The following is a 17,345-nucleotide window of genomic DNA, read 5'->3' on the forward strand; positions in this document are numbered from 1 at the left end:
CAGCCAGACACCGTTTATCTTTGCAGATTAAATGGGTAAGGAGTTTATTGAATTTTCTAACAAAAAACAACAACAACCGAATCCCTTTATACGGATAAACGTGACACCCCTACATAAAATTGGTATCCTTAATACATAACTACCGAACGTGTAGCGTATTATGTAGCATATTCTGAAATTAACTTTGCTACGAATCAAATCAAATACTTACCGAAACGTTGTGTATCAATAATTGTAATAACGTAGAAGTGTATCAACTAGTTGTTACTTATTTTGATATTTCAGACCTAGATACAATGGAAAATTCTTGGATACGCTATATTAATTTTATTTTCTCTCCCCGTTATTTGAATGCCTTTATCAATAGTTTATTAAGTCTTTTAATTATCAAAAACAGATGCTTATTTAATAATGCTAGCATCTAGAAGTAATATCGCTATGGTATGGAATAAAACAAATATCATTTACCAGAATCAAACAAGCATTCAATGATAATAATAACAACTCATATCAGTAAATTACCATTATATTAAGCATAAGATAATGTTATTGCATTAAAGACATTCCTGAAGAGGAATTGTCATTCTTAAGCAATAATGATGAAATATATGAATTGAAAACGCGGCCAATCTATTTATATGTTAATAAAGTAACAAACAACTATATCATACGCAATATGTTAAAGGAAATGACAATTCTGGACCAGCAATCATTAAGAAAAAGAGTTACGAGTCAGAACAATGAAGATTTCTAACCATTCCAGAGTTAGACAAGAAAAGCATTGATGCAAAGCATCAAAGGGCGTCCAAGCAAGAAATAAGAAAGTGAAGATGAACTAGTAGACATATGATGTCAAGATATTCTTATAAACTTTTCAATGGTTAATTGGTTTTTACCAAAATGAACGGACGGAAGACATTGTTCATTATGAACTTTGATTGGCAACGGATATACATGTATACAATCATTTATCATCCATACCCATGTGTAACGCATGATCAACACCACACTTGTGGAATTGTCCCTTATTATGTATTCGCTATTAGCGAAGACCCCCTCTTAAGGTATCTGTTCACACTTAGTAAAAATATGACACTGGTTATATTACCATGTCATGTTGAGCATTATTGTTTATTATACAATAATTGTAATATCTATTTTAATAACAAAAAAATTAATACAGATTTTATGAATATTGTTTTCCTCTCTCTCTTTGTGTTTTTATGTGCTATTTTAATACTGAGTTTTTTACGTTTACTATTCTTTTTTTATTAAAATTGTAAAATAAATTTTAAGAATTCAAATGTCATATTGACCGACGATTATAAGTCAAAACTTTACTGGAAAAAGTCAGTAAATTATGGTTAATCTTTCAATATATAATATTATTTATTCTTAAACCATGTACATGTACATTTGTATTTTTCTTTATCATTTTTTAAATTATCATTCAAAATCAAATAATTAATAAAATCTAATTTGTTACTTTGAATAATTCACCGGCATCTTTACTAAACACGAATAACAAATAAAATAAAATGTTTCAAAGTTAATATAGTCATATTAAAACCATAAAAATGTACCTTTTTTCACAATTATTGTACATATTTATAGTTTATATCTCGTATAGATAAAATGAAACATGCTATTGTTGTTGTTGTTGTTGTTGTTTTTCGAATTGTATGTTTATGTATAATAATAATCAATATATTTGAGAGTTGATCTATGTTTATTAATTATTGTTACCAAACTAAGTGACAAACATTCATTTTGGAAAAAAGCTTATTTATCTGTAAAATATTTGTTCTGTTCTGTAACGATATCAAACATCTACTCCAAAAACCGGGAGAGATCGGACAATAAACGTGTGATACTTTTCGCCGGTCACTAGTATCACGGTCAAAATAGAACGGGAGAGACCGGAATTACCGATAGGAGTACATCCCTCTATAAATAGATTTTCGGAATATTTAGGTCATCAACTCATCATTCTATTTTAACATACCATGATAACCCACTGTGTACTACAAAATGATAAATAAAAAACCGAAGAGACGGAAAAGGTTATTGCATTTGAAAATGAAAAGGTTATTGCATTTGAAAATGTTTGCATTGCGAAATCCTCCAGTTCGCTATTCATTGTAACATATCGCGACATTTAATTAATAATCAAGCACCCTCATACCGATCGGAATGATCGGCTTTTATCATGACCGACTTAAAGGCTCGAGAAGTTGCTGTCGCCCTTTCACAAAATCTGATGATTTCGTTCCATAAAGGGGCGCCGCGCTTCGGCGCGGACGCCAATAAAAGATCAAAGAATATGTCAAGATGCAACTTACTTATGAAATAAGTAGTTGATATCTTCAAACACTTTATTACTTGCAAAAATATAAAATACCATTACACCTGATTTTAGTTAGTTTAACTTAAAAAAACGACTCTTTCGATAAAAAGTTGTGATAAGTATAATAATGATTAATAATATTGAATTTGATCTAGTACACGTATGTTCTTTTGGAAATAGCTTTATTTTAATGATATATTAAACAGAATTTGAGGCACAAATTAAATGTATTTGTGCCTGAATGATTGTTCAAAAGATACATAAAGTTATGAATATCATGTTATTGCGGGAGAAACACACTTTTATTCCTTTACTATTCAATTGAGACATATTCACTTCGTATCTAATGGCTTGGATTTAAAATCAGATCTTTTTTCAACTATAAATATAAATGATATATATAAATGATTTTTTTCTTCAAAATAGCAGAAAAATATATAAACAATTACTGTATTGATTTTTTATTTATTTTTTTTTTTTCATTTTCTTATCCGACAAACTACATTATGTTAATTTTAAACGTGTGTCCAGTTTGTTGACCATTTCCGTAAGCACATGAGCAAGATTTGAATAAGTATTTTAAATCTCAAAGGCGTCTAATATATTTTTTTTCAGTTTTATTACAGTTTTTTTAATCAAAGTAAAAAGTTGACCTTTTGAATCCAATCTATATCTTCACATAAACAAAGTTGTCAAACATGTGAAAAAGTACATACGAATTATTTTAACATTTGCTACAAATATCCATCTAAGCAAAACTATCAAACAGTTGTGAACATTTCATTCTTTTTTATCTAAGTATTTTATACTGCAAATTTTGTTTACTTACCTTCGATATTTCAGAATCGTATATCTTATCCTGTTTGAATCGTCTTTATTCTGAAAATTTAACAACACATAGTTCGGTAACTGACAATAAAATTTAGTGATTACATACAATAACATATCATTTGCTAGAATACCTTTCAAAATACCAGTATAAATGTTCTATCTTATATGACTCAACTTTACTTATATAATACTTAACTGTTCCAATAACAAATACTATATAAGGTTAAATATAACAAAAGATACTGTCATAAAAAGAACCACAGAACAGGCAAACGTTGCTTATACATATATATTTATATTTAAATGAATCTGTTGTTCTAACATTTTCCAACTTTCATAGTAATATCTATTAGTGGTTTAATTTACTAATGTTTCTGACAGGAGTGTACAAGTCTCATAGCAACGCATTGGTAGTACATAGTTTTGAAATATGTGACACGTTTTAGTTTTTATTTTCAAAATAATGAATGCTACACGATCAATGATTGAAACACTTAAGTGACACTCTATCGAATAAAGCACAAAAATAATCAATGATAATAATAATTGTGTTGAACTAAAACAACTCCTATCTTAATATATATGTTAAAGAAAAGGTCGGTCGTCATCATTATTAATGTTTAGACACATCATGTAACATATATGTTGTATCTCATGCAAAATGTACAGTACTGTGTGTAGGATAACAAGCTAGCTATAGGAAAAACACGTGTACCCTTATTTCTGTTTCGTTTTTATTTGTTAAAACGTCAACAGTACTCATGTAGTATAAGATAGTTATCATTTTAAAATTATAAGGATCCTTCTTAATTATATAACATAGTACTTTCATTTAGTAATGTGTTTTCTTTAAAATATATACCCAAGTAATATTACAAAATATATAATGTAACATTAAAAAACTATTCCTTTGGCATCTGCTTTGCAGACGTTAAACATTAATCAAAATGCCAAATATGGTGACAATGACAGCACTTTATACATATTGGAAAGACTTCCGAACACATTCTGAATCTTCGTCTAGGTATTTATTTACAAATGTTGATTTAATTATAGCATTTTATATCAATTACCCATTTGGAACCAAGCAAATTTCCATTGTCATGTTATTACCCATTGTTATATAAACTACATTATGTTAACAAGAGGTAAATACACATTACAATATTAATCACACTAATAAATGCTTGATACACGTTGAGTAATTATTTGTCTGTTGTAAGAACTATTATATAGATATATGACAAGACAGACATATTAATCTTTTTTGCTCTTTGTTGTTATTGTTTTGTTTGATTTTATTTCGGTTATCTTTTTAATTCTATAATTTAAGATGACAATAATTAGAAATTATTATGATTACATGCTACTGGCATATACAATGTATATATAATTCCCCTGGAAAGACACACAAGAGATAGAAATGTGTTTAAGTAGAGCTTGCAAGTATATACACGGAATATGGTATTCACCATCAATTATTGAAATCTATCATAAAAAATACTATTATAAATCATGAAAAGTTGACAGAAAACGAAACAATGCAATAAAATAAGACGTGTTTATCGGATTGAACTTAAGAGTTTTGCTTGATATAAATATCCATACGTTCAAACCAAATATAAACTCGTGTTACACAGTGTAAAACGCGGGAGTACTTTTTTAATACAGTTACATACATATTCCTTTTCATTATTTATTAGAAAAAGCAAGAAATATTGACATTTTAATTGATATTTTAAGTGATCAATTATCTATTTTTGTGATACATTACTTTAAGTCTTACTTTTCTAAAAGCTTGGAACTATCATCTATTTGAACTAAATTCATTGCCTAACTCGGGTATTATGGCGTTCATTAATAATATAAAATATCTTTCAAGCTATCTTCACTTGTATTTATAAATTATTAATGAAACATTACCACTGACTATGTGAAGGTTCCTTATCTGCAAATCAGTTAATGTTTTTTTTCTAGTATATTTGCCGTCATCACTATCTCCTAGTGAAGAGCACTAAAGTGGTCATTTAGACGTGTTTTTGATGCTTTAGACTCAAATAACCTGACAATTACCGCCTTGGTGTAGACATGATTAGTTCAACGTGAACAGTGCATCACGGCTATGTGTTTGTTCAAAATTATAACTGAACTTATAGGTAGGTACATAATGCCTCAGAAACTTATATGTTTGTCCATCACACGAGTTTTACAATAAATTATGCTTAAAAATGTGTTATGCTAATAGCCTGAAGTAGTGATGAATGTGAAATCATTTGTAATAAAAGTAATGAAATGTGAACGAGACAGTATTTTTACTCAATACAAAATACTAAATCGGCACAACTGTACTTATTCCCATAAAACAACATAATGTGTATTTGTTTAAATTTGTTTGGTTTGCCCAATTTAAGTCATTCTGACACTTTACTGTTTATACTTGCCAGTATTGTTAATAGGGAAAAACCTTGTGCTCCTTGGTGGGGTAACAAGCGGGGACCTCAGTACTGAGAAGAACCCTCCTGTAAGCTACCTGGTTAGCTTCCTCATATTAAAAAATGCAAATTCCCAAAACGGGATTCAAACAACAGTGGTAAGGAGCAAGTAAGTTGACGTTTGTAGCACACAGAGGTCCTTTCTATTTTGTAAGACGTCAACTTGACGTAATAATATAAGGTTTTAACAAATGCAGAGAATTTGTCAAAAAGTCTCCACTCATAATGATGTGTACATACAAGTTATAGGAGTACATTAATATGATATGATTTCAGATATTAATGATAATCCTAAATAAATGTAACCCTTGTACGATTTAGCAATAACAAGAAAATTTACACACACGGAAATATATTGTGTGACTTTGATGCAAAACCTTTCATTTTGTTGTTATATCAAAACTCAGTGAGGTCTGTGGAGATTAAATATATTGTCATTTATAAATCTATTGTTACTATGTGTGAAATATTTCCTTAAACAGTGGCGTTGTTAACGATTCATCAGGGTCAGTGTTACACATAATGTCCATTGTAATTTTTACTCATGCATGGCAAAAATAATTTTGAATCATATCGTTCTTTAGACATGATTTGTATTTTGATATCATATTATATTTATGATTTAAAAATTATAACATAAACTACAGCAAAGTTAATTCTTTCGTATCAATTTAGTTGTTGTAACTATTTGTAGATAATGAAATTTCTGTCAGCTTTCTAAATCAAATTATCCTTTCTGAAATTTAATGAAATCATAACGATAACATTCCAACTAGATATTACCAGATTAATATTACAAGAATGCTGCCTGAATGTATTTATCTTTACGATAAAATAGTTAAACACCTCTAACGTTTCAACAAGAACGACGTACTATTTTAATTTGTTAACGGTATCTTGTGAATGGTGAGAGGATATGTCTATTATAAATTCATAAAATCATACATTAAAAATCATTGACATATAACTTGTTTGAAACCTTTTCCGCTCAGCCTTATTGCAATGCTGAAATACATTAAATTGTAGCTTGACGTGTTAACATATACTTAAACCTGATGTTGCTGTCTCGAGACACATTGTTTTACTGTTTTGCCTGTATTTTGATATTATAAATCAAGTTCAAAGAAATAAGCACATTCATTGAATCTCCGCTACTTACATCAAGAAAGGTGTAACATTTCTGTCACGCAAATATGTATTAAACAAGCCTAACAACCTGCAGTGACAATTATTGCTTTACATGAAAGTATTCAGTAGCACTAAAACACTTTCATAGAACAATGAAATGCAATAATGTATGATATGTCAAGCAAGATATCGACTATGTGTCAACTTAAGCGACACTCTCAAATATGAATTGGCTGCACACTTTGGTAAGGTTAGTGAAATATGTGCAATCTTGACAAAATAGCTACCAAGACATTGATCTTTATTACAACCGAAAGTCTTTTGTCCAGGTAAAGGGTTTGTATTTAACTTTGATATGTCGATTCATTAAAGCTATATTTATGTCATATTTTGATTTTGGTTTCAGCTTACTAGATTCTAATTTGACAAAGTTATTTAAGATACAGTCTTGTCATGTACATAGTACTTATCATGTGAGATTATATTATATGTAAAAATCATGGTCGGAATTTCTACTCAATTATGCAAATCTGTAAGGTTGCTATGTTCATCAAACAAAACAAACAAAAATGTTTCTATCAATACTGTATAAATATAATAATTGCAATGTCCTTAAGTAAGTTTCAATATACAAAATATCTTGTTCAAATGCACTTTGATTACCGACAATAAGGTTCACTTAAGATTACATATACATATACAATCCTATGTCACGCCTACACTTAACTTGTCGCATTTTGTAAAAAATATTTCAGCTTTAAACGAAAACAATTTTTGTTGCATGTTAGATATAATTTAATTACGTCAGCTGAAATAAGGATAGCCAAACAGGAAGCAATATTTAGATCAATGTAACCAAAGTGCTTAAATGTTTGCCACTTTGTTGAACGATTGAACAATTTTGATTTCCACTTCTTACTATATACTAGCTAATGTGAAAGATCTAGATGTTTTTAATCACAAGCTTAATGCAGATGGTAATTTCTGAACGACAAATGTTCAAAAAATGGCTATTATAGCTGCATGTACGAACCGAATAATCTGAACGGTCTAATCTAAACCAAAATCAGTTGGTAGTCCAAAACACATGCACATATAGTCCGTATTATTCATGAATTGACTGTGAAAATCAGCAATGTGTAACACGTGATACATAAATTGTTCTTTTCTAAACATCTTAGGCTTTTAGAATGATAGTATGGTTTTAATTATTCATGGTTAAATTCATAATGAAATTTAATGGAAAACAACGAATCCTGTTGCTGACGCAATGAGCATATCAAATATGAATTAAAGTGTTAACACAAAAAAGCAACAACAAATGTTTAGAATCTTTAAATCGTCTGATGAAAATAAATTAATCACAAACATTTTTGTTTTGTTAATATGATGATTTGAGAAAAGAATGTTGGTTCTAAATGACAAATATAAATAACAACAAATATGCAACAATTATATATCATGAAAAGCCTCGACAAGTGCTTAAATTGTATACAATGTTTAAAAACGTAAGGAACTGAAATATTAAAATAAGCTGTCTCAACTAATTCCCCGATGTGTTTCAGTTATGTAATTACTATTACCTTGCGACCAAACACTTATAAATTATTCATACTCAAGACGAAATTGGAAATAATAAAGAAACGTTGCCATGAGACTCAAGAAATAAGGTGATTCAATTGTTGTTTGTCTTTAAAAAATGGTGGCTTAAATATTACATAATAAAAAAAATGTTGATAATTTTTCCAATATGATGATGTTATCACAATCAAGAACTAATCATTTGTTTTAACTTTTTGCAATCTTCTTTCCATCTCCCTCAGACAAACCAGTTTGTTATGTCTTTTATTTATTTAAAAGTTAGTTAGTTTACTACTGTCAGACAACTATTCTTTTCAATGTGAATATTGTTTGTTTACGTAACAGGAAAAGGTATGTGTAGAATTCTTTGCTGGACTATGTCTCATTCTATGTGATACCAATAATATGAACACTAAAGCTATCGCAATAACATATATAAAGTATGCCCTAAATCAATCTACGCAAACTGCGTTAAAGATTACTATTATACCCAAGTGTTTATTTTCCACCTTATCTTTTGGAGCTAAAATACAAATGACAGCACCTACAGCAAATGCATTATTCTTTGACTTAAAATGCCTGACGGGATAAGTCTAGATAAAGTGATTTCTATCATACTTCAAATTTAAATGTTGATGTCTGATTTCAAATTTAATGATAACATTCTGACAAAATAATTCTGCGGAAATAGCTATGACAAGAACTGTTTCAGCGTTCATTTCAATTTATTTTCTAGATAATGTTAATTCCTTGTCTGACACAAAAGTTACATAAAATGAAATATAATATTGGCGCACAAAGTTAGAGTTTTTTTTGCAAGCAACGGCTAGATTCATGTATGTGCTGTTGCAGTATGCATATTTCAAAATATTCATTTTGTTCAAATACAATATTCTTCGATACTTTTACACTCATCTTAGAATATTTAATAATGAAAGATGATTTTACCATTTATATCAACTCTTTGTCTCCAAACAAAGACTTTTTTCTACAATTTTTTATGCTTTATTTTGAAATATTAACAGTAAAGTCTCAAACAAATATTGATAGGTTAGCCGAACATTAAAATTTGAAAGCTTAAAGTTGAAATTTATAATACATGTGTTTTAAGCCACATCGACTCTTTAGTGGTCATATGGCGTTACTTTATTACGAAATGAATTGCTTTTTTGTATAATGCATCGTATAAACATAACATGTAAAGTATCCGGGCAATGAATGACGTGCATTTGAAAAAGATTGAAACATGGATTATATTTCATGACCGGAATCGACTTTAACTGTGACAGATACATACATTGATTTAATAGAATTGAGGGCATATTACCTGACAATAAACATTTGAACGGATAACATAAGCATTTTTGTCATTCTTAACATTGCCCTTTGCAAAAGGTAAAAGTGTGCTTTGCCGTTTGTCTGTCTAACAATGATTGCTCAGTAGTCGTATCAACATCGAAACTCATACAGCGATCAAAAAGGTCTAATTATGTCTAAAAGAATGTAATTCCTATTTTATGGACAATATAATTATGGTTCTAACATACGATTAATAAGAGATTATGCGGTTTATATATTTAGCATAAAGCTTCAACGGAATTATATTAGGCAAAATGGCAGACAATCTGTCTCACAAAGTTCATATTAATTGCTATTCTGACATAACACATATTTTGTTGGCACTATTTTCAATTGACATTATTATAAACAAATATTTTTGAGCACATGTTAATAGATTAATATTATTTGTTTGATAATACATTAATGAAATTATTGCATAGATGTCTCGTTATAATTACAAGGTGGGTATTAAAGATAATCGGTTTAATTACATTAAATCCTGTATAATTCTACCACGATTGAAACAACTAATATAAAATGGTGCATAAAGTTAAAATGGTATCTGTGTTCTATTAAGTAAATATATATTATAAAATACAAGTAAGTGTTTAATAGTAATAATGAAAAAGATCAATCATATTTAAAAAACTGAAGCTGCTTCCTTGTAAAATATTATTACAGTAGATTAATGCCATAAGAGAATCCGCTTTTAACACACAATAATTTATATCTTTATGGATTCCTTGATTGAGTATTGTTGAGCTAGATTACAATGTAAATGTATTTGGAATAAAAATGAAAATATTGAGACCGCCGCCATGAATGCTTCGAGAAAAGATCTCATGCTCTTTGCATGTTTATAAGTTTATGTATGCATATGTATCTTATTTAGTAATTTTATATTGTAAAGTTGTTGACTACCCTTGCATATTACACAATTGTAGATATTGTACTGTTTGAACATGTCTTTACTCTGATAAAGGAACACAATATAGTTATGTAACTGATAATGAGACTGTATCATTGCATACTGATTATATATTTTATGCTTTAGCTTATTCTGAATTCATATAAATATACCTGACAAAATGTCAGTAAAAGTTTATTTGACGAAAGGATAATTTCTGTTAAATTAAAAAAAATCATCGTCATAAAAGCACCACAGAACTATAATTGTTGCTCACATACATGTGTAATTATACATTTCTTTTGTTTTATTTGTTATTTCAACATTGTCCAATTTTCAGAGTATACATTACTCGTTTGAAATAATATTATCAAATATGACTACGGGTGGATTAATTTTATTAGGTTTCTGATAGACGTGAACAGTTCTCCCAGCAACACATTGGTAGTGCATAGTTTGAATACAAAACTTGATTATCTGCTTTTGTTTAAATACACATATTTTTTTATAATATTTGACCTGTTTAGGTATTTATTTTACAACTTCAAATAAATGAACTGAAATAAGATTGACAAGATTTGTCGCCATAATTATGAACGCTTAGACACATCATATTGCAAAATGTTTTGAATGCATAATGTACAGTTATTTGTATACAGATGGTTATTTGATGATAACACACAATCAAAATATATTAATACTGAAAACATGTGTGTCGGGGGGGGGGGGGGGGTACTCATAACAAAGTATTATTTGAAAAGCTTTCGCCATATATTCTGAATCTTTAGTTTGGTATTTATTAACAAATGTTGATTTGATTATAGATTTTATTATCATTTAGTTATTTTGGAGCCAAACAATTTTCTATCATCATGTTATTGCCCATTGTTATATAAATAACATCATGTTATACAAGTTATTAGATGAAGCACACTAATAAATGCTTGATACACATTGCGCTATTATTTGTCTATTGTAAGAACTATTTCGCGGATTAATCAATGTTTTTGTTGTTGTTTATCAGTTCATGGTTTTGATAATTGGCATTAGGAGTAAACGCTACGGGCATACATTTCCACTGGGAGAGTGTTTTGGATAGAAAGAAATGAGGTAGTAATGTCATTGAGTAGACCTTTCTATTACAACATAGTTTAAAGAAACCGCAGTTCTAGTTTTCATTAACATTAGTTACTAAATATTACTTTTAATTTTATAATTATCGTAATTTGTGAAAAGGGAACAGAAAATGAAAACAGAACTATCCAACAAGATGCACATATCCGATCACAGCTTTAGAGTTTAAAGATATGTTAATATGTATAATATTCATATGCCCATACTAAAGAACAACCCATGTCACATGGTGGTAAACTTACATAGGCAAAAGTAAGGTTCATGTTTGTAGTAAAAGCTATGTTCATATTTTTAACATGATACTTGAAATAACACACATACAAGTATTGACATTTTCTTTGGAATTCTAAGTGACAAATTACGTAGTTCTTTTCCCATACATCATTCGAAGTCATACTGTTTTAAAAGCTTAAAACTATCATCTCTTTGAACTTAATTCATTGCCTAACTCGGGTATTATAACGTTCATTCTTGTAAAATATCTCTCATGTTATCTGCAAATGTATTTATAAATTATTAATGAAAAATTACCGCGGACTGTATGAAGACTCCTTATCTGCGAATCAGTTAATTATTGTTCTAAAATGCTTGTCCGTCATCATTTGATGTTCTAGGGAAGAGGAACAAAGATGCCATTAAACGTGTTTTTGATGTTTTAGAATCAAATAACGTGACAATTACGGCTTTTGTGTAAAAATGATATAGCGTCGACAGTGTATAACTCATCAATATCATGATGTTATTTTTAAAATGGCAAGTGAACTAAGAAAAGGCTTATAATACTTGTAGTTCCGCCCATTGTTTTCTCGTCTGGGCAAAAGCATTATTTTACTTGGGGACCATACGCCACTACTGTGTCACATTGAAAGTTCCATGATTACCGCCGTATGAACACATCTGCGGATGTTTCTAAATTCAAAGTTTTACCATTTTCGTGTTAAATGTTGAATTCTGCTTAAGCCGGTGCTAGGGGGGCGTGAACGGTAACTTGCACTCTCCAGTACCGTCCATGAACAGGCTCAATCAAACCGAGCCTGTAACATTTTCAATTTTGTTGTGTTGAATTTTCTTCAGAGATTCTGTTTTTCTCTATTTTATTTTGTCATAAAATGAAATCATAAAAGAAATGCCGTTGAATATTCCTTAAATAAACATGAGAAAAAAAATTGCTATAAACATTTGCATTCCACGAGTGTAATAGATATAGATATCTAAAAAAAGGTGAGTTGAATATGTATTCCTATTTTACGGAGCCCCTTAGGTGACATTTTCCAAACTTTTTCTCCCGGCACTTGATTCGTTTTTACGAAATATTAATTGTAATTACGAAATATTAAGTCGTAATTACGAAATATTATTTCGTTTTTACGAAATATTAATTCATTTTTACGAAATATTAATTCGTAATTACGAAATATCAATTCGTTTTTACGAAATAATAATTCGTTTTTACGAAATATTAATTCGTAATAACGAAATATTAATTCGTAATTATGAAATATTAATTCGTTTTTACGAAACATTAATTCGTTTTTACGAAATAATAATTCGTAAAAATAAAAAATTAAAATTAATATTTCGTAATTACGAATTAATATTTAGTAAAAACGAATTATTATTTCGTAAAAACGAAATCAATCAATATTTCGTAAAAATTTGTGTAGGAAACAGTGGTGTTTATATCTTTGAAGTGATCGGGCTGCAAGAAAATAGATCAGTTGTTTTTGTAATACTTGACAAGTTCAAATCGTTTTCTATGCATCGCAGTCGACGTTTTGAATTAGAACTATCTTTGCAAATGTTTTTTTTCTTTTAGGTTTATTTTGATATAATGCCCTGTTTATGACGTAAACATTATAATATCACCTACAGCGTAGAAAAAATATTTTGGGTAAATAAAGCTGATGAAACTCAATCTAGATTATGAATTATCTGTCAGCTTTCAAAATCAAATTATCATTTCTTAAATTAAATAATATCATAATGATAACATTCCAACTAGATATTGACAGATTAATATTACAAGAATGCTGCCTGGATGTATTTATCTCTATGATAACATATTTGAACACCTCTAACGTTTCAATAAGAATGACATAAACATGTTAATTTGTTAATAATATCTAGTGAAATTTTGAGAGGATATGTCTAATAAATACAATATCATAAATTCATAGCGTCGAGTTAAAATTCCAGTACATACCCATTTTAATAACTTATAATATGCCAGTCTTGCTTAGCAAATAATAATATGAAACAATCTAGTAATAAAAACAACTGAGAAACCCATTAAAATGATAATGAAGCGGCTAGCTTTACAAATTTAAAAAATAATTAACTAACTGGTACATGTTCCTTCCCTTAAACCATGACTCAGGCAGACACCATTTTTGTTTCCATCCTTTATACAATAACTAAAATACAGTTGATTGTGCCGTTTTGTGTCAATATGTACTTATACAGCATGCAGCTACAATGTACCATGCGATTCATTATTTTATTGCTCTGTCTTTATTTGAATGTTGCAAACAGAGTACAAAGAAATAAGCACATTCATCGAAGTTCCGCTACATAATAAAGAAAGGTGTAAAATTTCCGTCACGCAAATATGTATTAAACAAGCCTAACAACCTGCAGTGACAATGATTGCTTTACCAGAAATTATTCACGAGCACTAAGAACACTTTCGTAGCACAATTAATGCAATACTGTGCATGCCAGATATCGACTATGTGTCAATTTAAGCTACACTCGCAGACACGAGGGGAAGGATATGAATTGGTTGTACACTTGGTTCACACTAGCAAAATGTTTGTTACCTTGACAAAATGGCGACCATGTAAATAAAGTTTTTTAACAACCTCCAGTATTATGTCCCGTGGGTTTGTATGTTTTTTTTTGTTTTTAATTTGATAGTCAATTTCATTAAGATATATTTATGTCACACTAAATTTTAAGTTTCAACTTCCTAGATTCTAAAATGACGAATTTATTGAAGAAATTAACTGGTCATGTACATGATATGAGGTATAACAAACATGTTCATGGTCGGGTTTTCTACTAATTTAACAATTACTCAAATCAAGATATTTTTTAAGTTCATCAAACAAAACAAAATATGTTTCTGCCAATACTGTTAGATGTTTAATTTTGCATATTTCAAATTAAGTTTCAATATCTAAACGCACTAAACTTATTGTCAATATCCCGTCTTTGTAAAGGTTGACTAAAAAAGTACATAAATATAAACAATCCTATGTCAAGCCTACACTCAACTTGTCGCTTAGTCTTTAAACCCGTGAAATCAATTAAAAGCGACTTTTAAATACCCCATACACAGTTCTAAATGTCTGTGTTATTGTAAGCTATAAACAAAGACATAATTGGTTGCATGTTTTAGAACTGTCAGCTATTATTATACTTAAAGTACGCACATCTAATGCAGTAATAAGGATCGCCAAATCGGAAGCAATATTAAGATCAATGTTATCAACGTGTTTTTATGTATGCTACTTGTTGAACTGTTGGATGGTTTTGATTTGCTTCTTACATTGGGTGTGTTCAATAAATGGCCATTTTAGCAATATGTATAAGCCGAACGGTATAATTTAAATGGACCTAACTACATGTACACTCAGTCCATATTATTCATGAATCGCTTTTGAACAGAAGGTAATATGTACCGCTCATAATGATTTTCTCAGGGTGGGGTGGGATGTTTGTACGTCGAACCAACACTGTAAACTTAAAGGTAATATAGCGACCCAAATTCATCTAGCGACATTCTTACTTTATTGGTGGAGGAAAACCTCAGAAGAACCACCGACCTTCCTTAACCTAGCCGGATAGCTTCCTAGCAAGAAAAAATTCAAAGTCTTTGGCGAACTTACAGCTGTGATGGGCAAGTGGTTTGACGTCATCCACGTTAACCACTTGGCCACGGACGCCGATAATGTAGTCAAAATTGTAAATATGTTACAAAAGTTATGATATGCACCTAAAGTGTTAATATTTATACTTAAAATGGCTTTGTAAATGAATTTCTTAAGATGCATTGTTAAGATGTAAATGTCTTAAGGTATATGTATTTAAAATACAGTTTTATACTGCGTGTTGTCTATCAGCATAGTATATAAGTCTGTCACAAAGCAGACGGTACAGATTTTGTGCCAGTAGCACTCTATTATAAACATTCAACTGCTAGCTTTTCATGAAAAATAAGTATTCTTTTCTTAAGGCTTTACTTACAGGGTAAGTAGTACTTAAACAAGGTTAAGGCAAACTTGTAATACAAAACACATGATTCAAGAGCACAGAATATTTTCATTAACAAAATGTATGTATTTGGTTAACCTGATCAAAAAAGAACAGCTCAGCATAGCTTGGCTTAAATACAAAAAGAAGCAACGCATTTAATGTATGATATCTTACCTTCGGATATGTAGAAGTTAAACACTGTACTTATTTCATTTGTATTTGCTATAACAGTAAAGACCAGACAATGTAAATAAGAAACTATGCATATTTACCACTTGAAGCCAACTATTCGGTGAGTTCTTTAATAAAATCATGTCTCCTTCAAATACAATGTTTCAACTAGAATTGAATTGAAATATTAAAATAAGTTGTCTCAACTAATCTCCCTATGTGTTTCATTTTAGTAATTGTTATTACCTTGTGACCAAGCACTTTATAAATTATTCATAAACAAGACGAAATGAATGGGAAATGATAAAGAACACTAGCTAAGAGATCCAAGAAAAGACAGTGATGTAATTATCCTTTGTCTTTTAAAGGAAACAAAATTACATAATTAAAAGCGTTGATCATTTTTCAAATAGGATCATGTTAACACAAGAAATAAACTAATCTGTTGTTCAAGCTTTACATATTTTTTTCGATCTGCCTCAAATGTGTTGACTTCATTTTTATAAACAGCTTGTTTCAGATAGTGTTTACATAAGGACTTCTATTCCCTATACTGCGAACATTTTTGTTTGTTTAATTGAGGTTTCTCAAAAATAAGGATACGATATGCGAAATAAACTGTGCTTGTCTTTGTCTTATACCATATAATACCTATAATACTAGTACCAACATTAAAAGCATTGCAATAACATATTTGAATTGTGTATTACGTAATTAATCTATGCAAACTGTATTAAATATAATTTATTGGCCAAAATGGTTATGTTCCACTTTATCTTTTGGAGCCGAATTAAAAATGAGAGCACTTACAGTATAGGCATTATTGTTTGACTGAAAGGTTCTGATAGAATAAGTATAATTATCATGGTTGAATTTTGACATCTGATGTCAAATTTTATGATAACAGTCTGGCAAAATAATTCTGCAGAAATAAGAATGTGAAGAATTTTGTTTCAATTTATTATCTAGATATGTTGACACATTGTCTGACACAACTCAGCCAAAGTTTAATTGAAATATAATACTGGCGCAAAAGCAAACAGATTATGTAAAATGTTTCATATTTTGGTTTTTATAATGCATAAAATAAACATGAACATCGATGAAGAGAACATGAAAAATGAGTGACATGCACTTTAGAAAAAGAGTGAAAAAC

General features: G+C 29.4%; 1 protein-coding gene across 3 annotated transcripts in view; it reads right to left on the minus strand.

Moving 5' to 3' along the window:
* Positions 1-17,345, minus strand: part of LOC132720819 (zwei Ig domain protein zig-8-like) — a 112,930-nt gene that overhangs the window by 79,849 nt on the left and 15,736 nt on the right. For all 3 annotated transcript variants that reach the window (XM_060705044.1, XM_060705042.1, XM_060705043.1), the window contains exon 2: positions 3,177-3,226. The gene's annotated coding sequence lies outside the window, so the exon portion shown is untranslated. The remainder of the gene's footprint in view (positions 1-3,176; positions 3,227-17,345) is intronic.

The sequence above is a fragment of the Ruditapes philippinarum genome, unplaced genomic scaffold (assembly GCF_026571515.1).
Source record: "Ruditapes philippinarum isolate M1 unplaced genomic scaffold, ASM2657151v2 ctg1950_1_1_1_1, whole genome shotgun sequence".
Lineage (NCBI taxonomy): Eukaryota > Metazoa > Mollusca > Bivalvia > Venerida > Veneridae > Ruditapes > Ruditapes philippinarum.